The sequence below is a fragment of the Pteropus vampyrus genome, unplaced genomic scaffold, assembly GCF_000151845.1.
Source record: "Pteropus vampyrus isolate Shadow unplaced genomic scaffold, Pvam_2.0 Scaffold452, whole genome shotgun sequence".
Classification (NCBI taxonomy): Eukaryota; Metazoa; Chordata; class Mammalia; order Chiroptera; family Pteropodidae; genus Pteropus; species Pteropus vampyrus.
The window spans coordinates 535643-541834 of record NW_011889233.1 but is presented as its reverse complement, the minus strand read 5'-3'; positions in this window follow the sequence as shown (position 1 = coordinate 541834).

Sequence of the window (6192 nt, the reverse complement as noted above, 5' to 3'; positions counted from 1 at the left end):
TGAACGACTGGATCAAGAGGCCTGTACCCCTCATCCTTGGCTTTTGAACCCCATTCTTAACCTTGGCATACTCCTACATCACAGAGTACCTTTCAAACTCTCTGATTTTGTCAAACTTCCCTTGCAGGGTGGGAAGTAGTGGGGGTCGACCTGCCCTAAACATAAAATGCAGCTCTTGAGGTTTCTTAGTTTGTATTTAAAAAAATCCACGTCAGTTTTGCCTTCAACTCCTCCATCCATGCCTTCATTCAGCAAATAGTGAACCACAGGCTGTGTGTGCATCAGGCTCTGCACTGGGCACTGGGGGGCACTCAAAACACAGGACCCTACTGAGTCTGCTGTCCTTCAGGAAGCTCCCTTTTTCTTTGCTCCTGAGGCACACTCCAGTTCCCCTTTCCTGGTTCTCCTCACACCTCTCAGTGTGTTCCTCTTTAACAGGGTGGCTCCAAGTGCTGTGTCCTGGCCCTGCCTTCCCCTCCTTGCTCTTCTCCCCACCCTTGACAGAGGCTGTCTCACCTCTAGTAGCTTCACTTCAGCTTTCTGTCCTGACAAGACCCTCATCTCAGTTTCTGATTCCAGCCTTTTGTATAAGCTCCAAGACCCAGTCGTCCCACAGTCTTCTGGTCCTCTTCCCTATAAGTCCCCTGGTTCCTATACTGGCTCCAGCACTTCCTCAATCCCACCTCTCTTCCCAGCTTCCATCTCAGAGGAGGCCTCACTACCCCTAGGCCAGAGCCCTGGGCCTCAACTGGATACCTCCTTCCTCACCCCATGTCCCCAGGAGACCTCCTGAGCATACCTCCTCCCATCCCAAGGCCCCTTACCCAACTTCCTCCCTAGGCTTCTAATGTTAGTCTCTCTGATCCACCCTCCATGTGGCAGCCAGGGGCATCTTAAAGCTCAGTCCTGACTATGCCCCTTTCCTGATCAAATCTCAGATGTCTTTAATTGTTCTTCGACTAAACCTTAACCCTTCGCCCTGGCCTACAAGACCTCACATGAACCTCTGTCCTCAACTTTTGCCACCCTCCTCTCACTAACCTCACTCCAGCCTCTTGACCTTCCTCCTTGCTAACCCTGACACAATTTACTCTGTTCCCACCTCAACACTGTTTGTTCCTTCTTCATCTAGATCATTCCTGTTGTCTCATCTTTAAAGCCCCAGCTTTTTCCTCAGAGACCCTTCTCCAATACCACAGTCTAATTCAGGGTTTTCCCCTCAGCCTCTCTCCTCAAGTACCCTGCTGTTTTTCTTTAACTTCTCACAATTTGCAATTAAATATTCATTTCTCTGATTGCTTACTAATACCCGCTCTTCCCCCTAGAGTGCAAGGGCTGTGGGCATGACCATGACTGTTTTGTTCACTGCAAATTCCAGTGCTCAACAAAAAGCTTGGTACATAGTAGATGCTCAACAAAATTTGATAAATAATTAAATAGAGGATAGTTTTAATGTGAGGCCTGTTTGTTGAATGATGTCTGATGCGATCCACAGGTCTGAGAGAACTCTCCAGCCAGGCTGCCAGGGTTCCAGTCCTAGCTCTGCCATGCATTAGCTGTGTGACCTTGGGCAAGTCATTTAGCCTCCCTGTGCCTGAGTTTCTTCAGAGTAAAACAGGATTAAAACAATACCTTCCTTGTAAGATTATGTGAAGATGAAACGAGCTCACACATATATGACATGAGTATAAACTGTTATCATGAGTTTCCTGTCATTGTGTCTGTGTGTGTCTGTCCCCTTGTTCATGTTGGGGTTGTGGACAAAGAACATTATCCCAAGGCAGGATCATGTGTCCATGTCAGTATTCATGGCCATGACAGCTGCTGCATGCTGTCCAATGTCCCAGGGACCCTGAGATTTATTCATTCAAGAAAAGTTTATTGAGTGCCTACTATTTGTCTTGCTAGGGATACATCAGTTCAAAACAACAAAAAACAAAAACAAAACCTCCCAAAACAAAACAAAAAAAAAATCATGCAAAAATCCCTTCCCTCATGGAGCTCATATTCTACCAGGGATTCAGAAAATATACAAGAAGCCCAATAAGAAAAAAACATATAGGATGTTAGGGGGTGATAAGTGCTATGGGGGAGGGGAGAATGGAGAAGGTAATGGATATGGAGAGGGCTGGTGGGAAACTGGGTTACAAGTTCAACTAGGCTAGTCGAAGAGATCTTACTGGGAAGACAACATCTGTGCAAAGCCCTGATAGAGAAAGAGAGGGAGCCATGCAGATGTCTGGGGGAAGAGCATTCCAGGGTGAGGAAATAGCACATGCAAAGGCCGGGAAGCAGCGGGCACAGCAGGGAGCCGGTGCGGCTGGAATTGGATAGGTCAGGTGGAAAATGGAAGGTGAGGTCAGAGAGGCAACAGGGCAGATCACCAGTGGCCTTTGGCACCAAAGCGAGGACTTTGCTTTTACCAGGAGTGAGGTACAGCCAGGGAGGTTCTGGGCCCAGAGGGCCCTGACCTGACTCAGGAGTTCAAAGGCTCCCTCTGGCTGCGTGTGGGGAGCAGACTGTAGGGGTGGGGACTAAAGCAGGAGACCAGGGTGGAGGCAGCTCTGATGTCCAGGAGGCAGAGGATGGAGGTTGTACTAGAGTGGGAACAGAGGAGAAGAGAGAGATGGTTGCATTCTGGATATAATCTTAAGATCCCAGATAAGGACAGCCTGGCAATTTCCTGAGGATGGCTGACCTTTCCACTTGTGGACAAAGGTGGGAGAAGAACAGAACGCAGGGAGACCTGGCTGTCAGACCTTGACCTACTACCTACTGCTACGCTAGCTTGAAGAGGAGGGAGATGGTCCCTCCTGCCTAGCCCCTAGCTTTAATCTTCCTAGGGTCTGGAATGGGGGGAGGGGAGCATGGCGTGGTGACCTGCCCAGGAGATTAAGGGCACTGCTGACTCCACTATCTTATCAGAGACCAAACACATACCAAAAGTCTGTCACAATGAGTTCTTTCACTCAGCAAACACTCCTTGAGGCCAGCCTGGGTCAGCCCTTGGCTGGGTAATGCAGGTCACAGCAGGGACTGAGACATCCTAGATTCTGTCCTCATGAGTCCAGGGGGGAGATGAAATGTCACCAAATATTGATATCCAGAGTGGTTAGGCTTGTGATGGAGGAATTAAGGGTCGGAGTGAAAAAGGCTGGGATGGGGAAACCTGGTTTCTGTGGGAGCCCAGGAGAAGTCCTGACTCAGCTTGGTGCGAGGTGAGTGTTTCAGGCAGAAGAAACTGCATGTGCCAAGGTCTTGAAATGTTACTTTTAACAAACAGAAGACACAGAAAGGGGGAAGGGGCAGATACTGAGTCCTAAAGCATGAAAGAGGAACAGGGTACACAAAAAGAAAGAAGGAAAGCCAGGGGTTTGATCTCATCAGGCTTTGTAGGGCACTGAGTCTCTAAGAGTGTGTGTGGTCATGATTCTAGGAGACTCATTCAAGTTTCCCTTAAAACCCACTCAGTGTTCACCATCCATTTGATAGCTTATCCTCTGCCTTATCTTTCTCAGGAAAAAACCTTTTTCAGTCCTGACCATTCACTGTTCTCAAAAAATTCTCCAATGATCTGTGTTCCCAGGCTCAGAGAAATCTTGCAGTATTGTGCCGAAATAGACCATGTTACATCTTGCAACATTCTCGTGAGAAGCCAATGCTCCCAGGTCATGTCAGGAGTTGGCAGTCAGATGGAATGGATCAGTCAACCCCAGCTCTGCTCAAGGGTGCCAAAGAAGGTGGCAATCTTGCCCCATCCCCCTCACCCAGCCTGCTTTACCCAGATCCTGCCTGTGGGCAATAGCCTGTGTCCACTCCCCGATACAACTTAGGATTGCTTTCTTGGGCACACAATGAAGAAATAAATGCACAAGACCCTCCTTCTTCAAAGACACAGAACTTGAGTAGCATCTGAAGGCTGTGTAATCAGGGAGGGTGGTAAAAATATTTAACTACCAACATGGCTGGGTACCGACCAGTCAGAATGGACAAGGTTGTGGGGCTGGAATAAGGTCTGGCTGGGAGGGCAGCCGAAGGTGACAGGGTGTGGGAGGTGTAGGGGCTCAGGCAGTTAGCTGTGTTTCTATTACTTTAATCATCAGTACAGCTGAGTGCCAGCGAGGCTGTGATGGTGTTTGGGATAGAAAATAAAGAGATCATAGAATAGCCCTCTGGTCATTCCCTAAGCCTCTTGGTATCCCCAAATGTCTGTCATATTCTGGACTCAAAAATAAGGCCCATCCTGACAAGATGCTCAGTGGTCACACATCACGGTGTGTTCTGGCCAAAAGTGCATAATCTAAATCTCATCATGAGGAACCATTGGCAAACCCCAACTGAGGGGAATTCTACATAATAACTAATACTCTTCCAAAATGTCGAGGTCATGAAAGACAAGGAAAAACTGAGGAAATGTCGCAAATTGGAAGAGACTCAGAAGATGTGACAATGAAGTGCAAAGTATGATCCTGAATTGGATCCTGGACCAAGAAAAGGACATGAGTGGGAAAACTGGAGAAATTCAAATAAATTGTCTAGAGCAACGAATAATGTCATATCAGTGTTAATTTCCTGAATTTGGTCATTGGACCATGGTTATGTAAGAGAGTGTCCTTATGCACAGGAGGCACATGCCTGGGTATTTATGAATAAGCATCTTATCTCCAACTTACTCTCAAATGATTTAGCCAAATCTTAAAAAAGTCTATCTATCTAGAAAGTACAAATGTGGTAAAATCATTAAATTTAGATGAAGAGTGGGCAGGTAGGTAGTCCTTTTACTATCCCTGTAATTTGCAGGTATGAAATATTTAAAAAGTTGGAAATTAACATAAAATAATAAAACTAAGAAATGAGAAATAAAACAAGTGAGGTAGAGACTAGGAAGGACAGTCCCCAAGTTTTGACAAAGGTCTACACAGTATTGTGAGTCAGCCATCGGCTGCCAGTGATGGTGCCTCGGTCTCTCCATCTATGACTTAGGTTGTGAGGTTCCATAATCTGTGCAGGCATGATCCCCTTATCTGCCCCAAGCCCTGGACACTAGCTGCTGGCAGAGAGGAGTGGGGTGGCTGGAGACATGAGGGGCACTGAGGAGTTCCCAGTGACTGAGACTTCCGGAGGGCCTTCCCAGTGAGCCGAATTTGTTGGTGAATATTCTCAACCATCTGGTGAAATGGGTCCTGTTCAACATTCAGGAATGTTTATGGAGCATCTACTATGTGTGCAGGGCACTGTTATGGGTGCTGTGCAACATCAGCAAACACAACCTAGTCCCAGTCTTTCTTCTAGCACAATAAGATTGACACCAAAATAAATAAAAATAAAATACAATGTCACATTGGGATAAGGGATGTGAGTAAAGCAGAGTAAGGGGGTGAAGTATGATAGGGGTATAATATTACAAGTGAGGACTCTCTGAAGAGGTGACATTTGAGCTGAGACCTAGAGGTGAGAAAGCTATGCAGATATCTAAGGATAGAGTACCAGGCAGGAGCTGCAAGTGCAAAGGCCCTGGGATGGGAATGACCTTGACCTGTATAAAGCTCAACAAGGAGGCCAGTGCCAGTGGAATTGTATTAGAGACTGAGCTCAGAGAGGTGAGCTGGAGCCAGATCTTGTAGAAATGATTGTGGCATTTGTTCTGAGAGAGAAGGGAAGCCTCTGAAGGGTTGTAAGCAGGGGACTTACACAAGCTGTTTTACGTGTGTGGCCCAGAGAGATGAAGTCTCAATGAGCAAGTGGATCCATTGTAAGGGCAGTCAGCGTGACTGCAGCCTTACCTGCTTCTCTCTTGGGGTTTCCTGTAGCAGGCTGGAGATGACCAGCTGGGTGGGTGTGGGGAGGAGCTAGGCTGCTCGACAGCTTTGACTTTCTCAGATGACCTGCCCCAGAGGAGAAGGACATTACCGAGGCAATTATCTTATCAGATATACACAAACCTGCCCCTGGAGGCACCTCCACCCCTGAGGCCCAAGTATGAATATCAAGGACCTAGTACCTGGCACATATTTGGCACTGCAGCTGTGAGGTTGGGGTTTTTCATTGGTGATCCTTTATGAGAGCCAGGCTCCAGGGTCCAATCTGGGCTGGAATCCTGTCCCTAATACTTACTCATACCCCATGTTCTGTCTTGGCAAAGGAGGGTGGCTGCACTAGACACCATGGGGAAGGCAGTGAGTGGGACCTTAG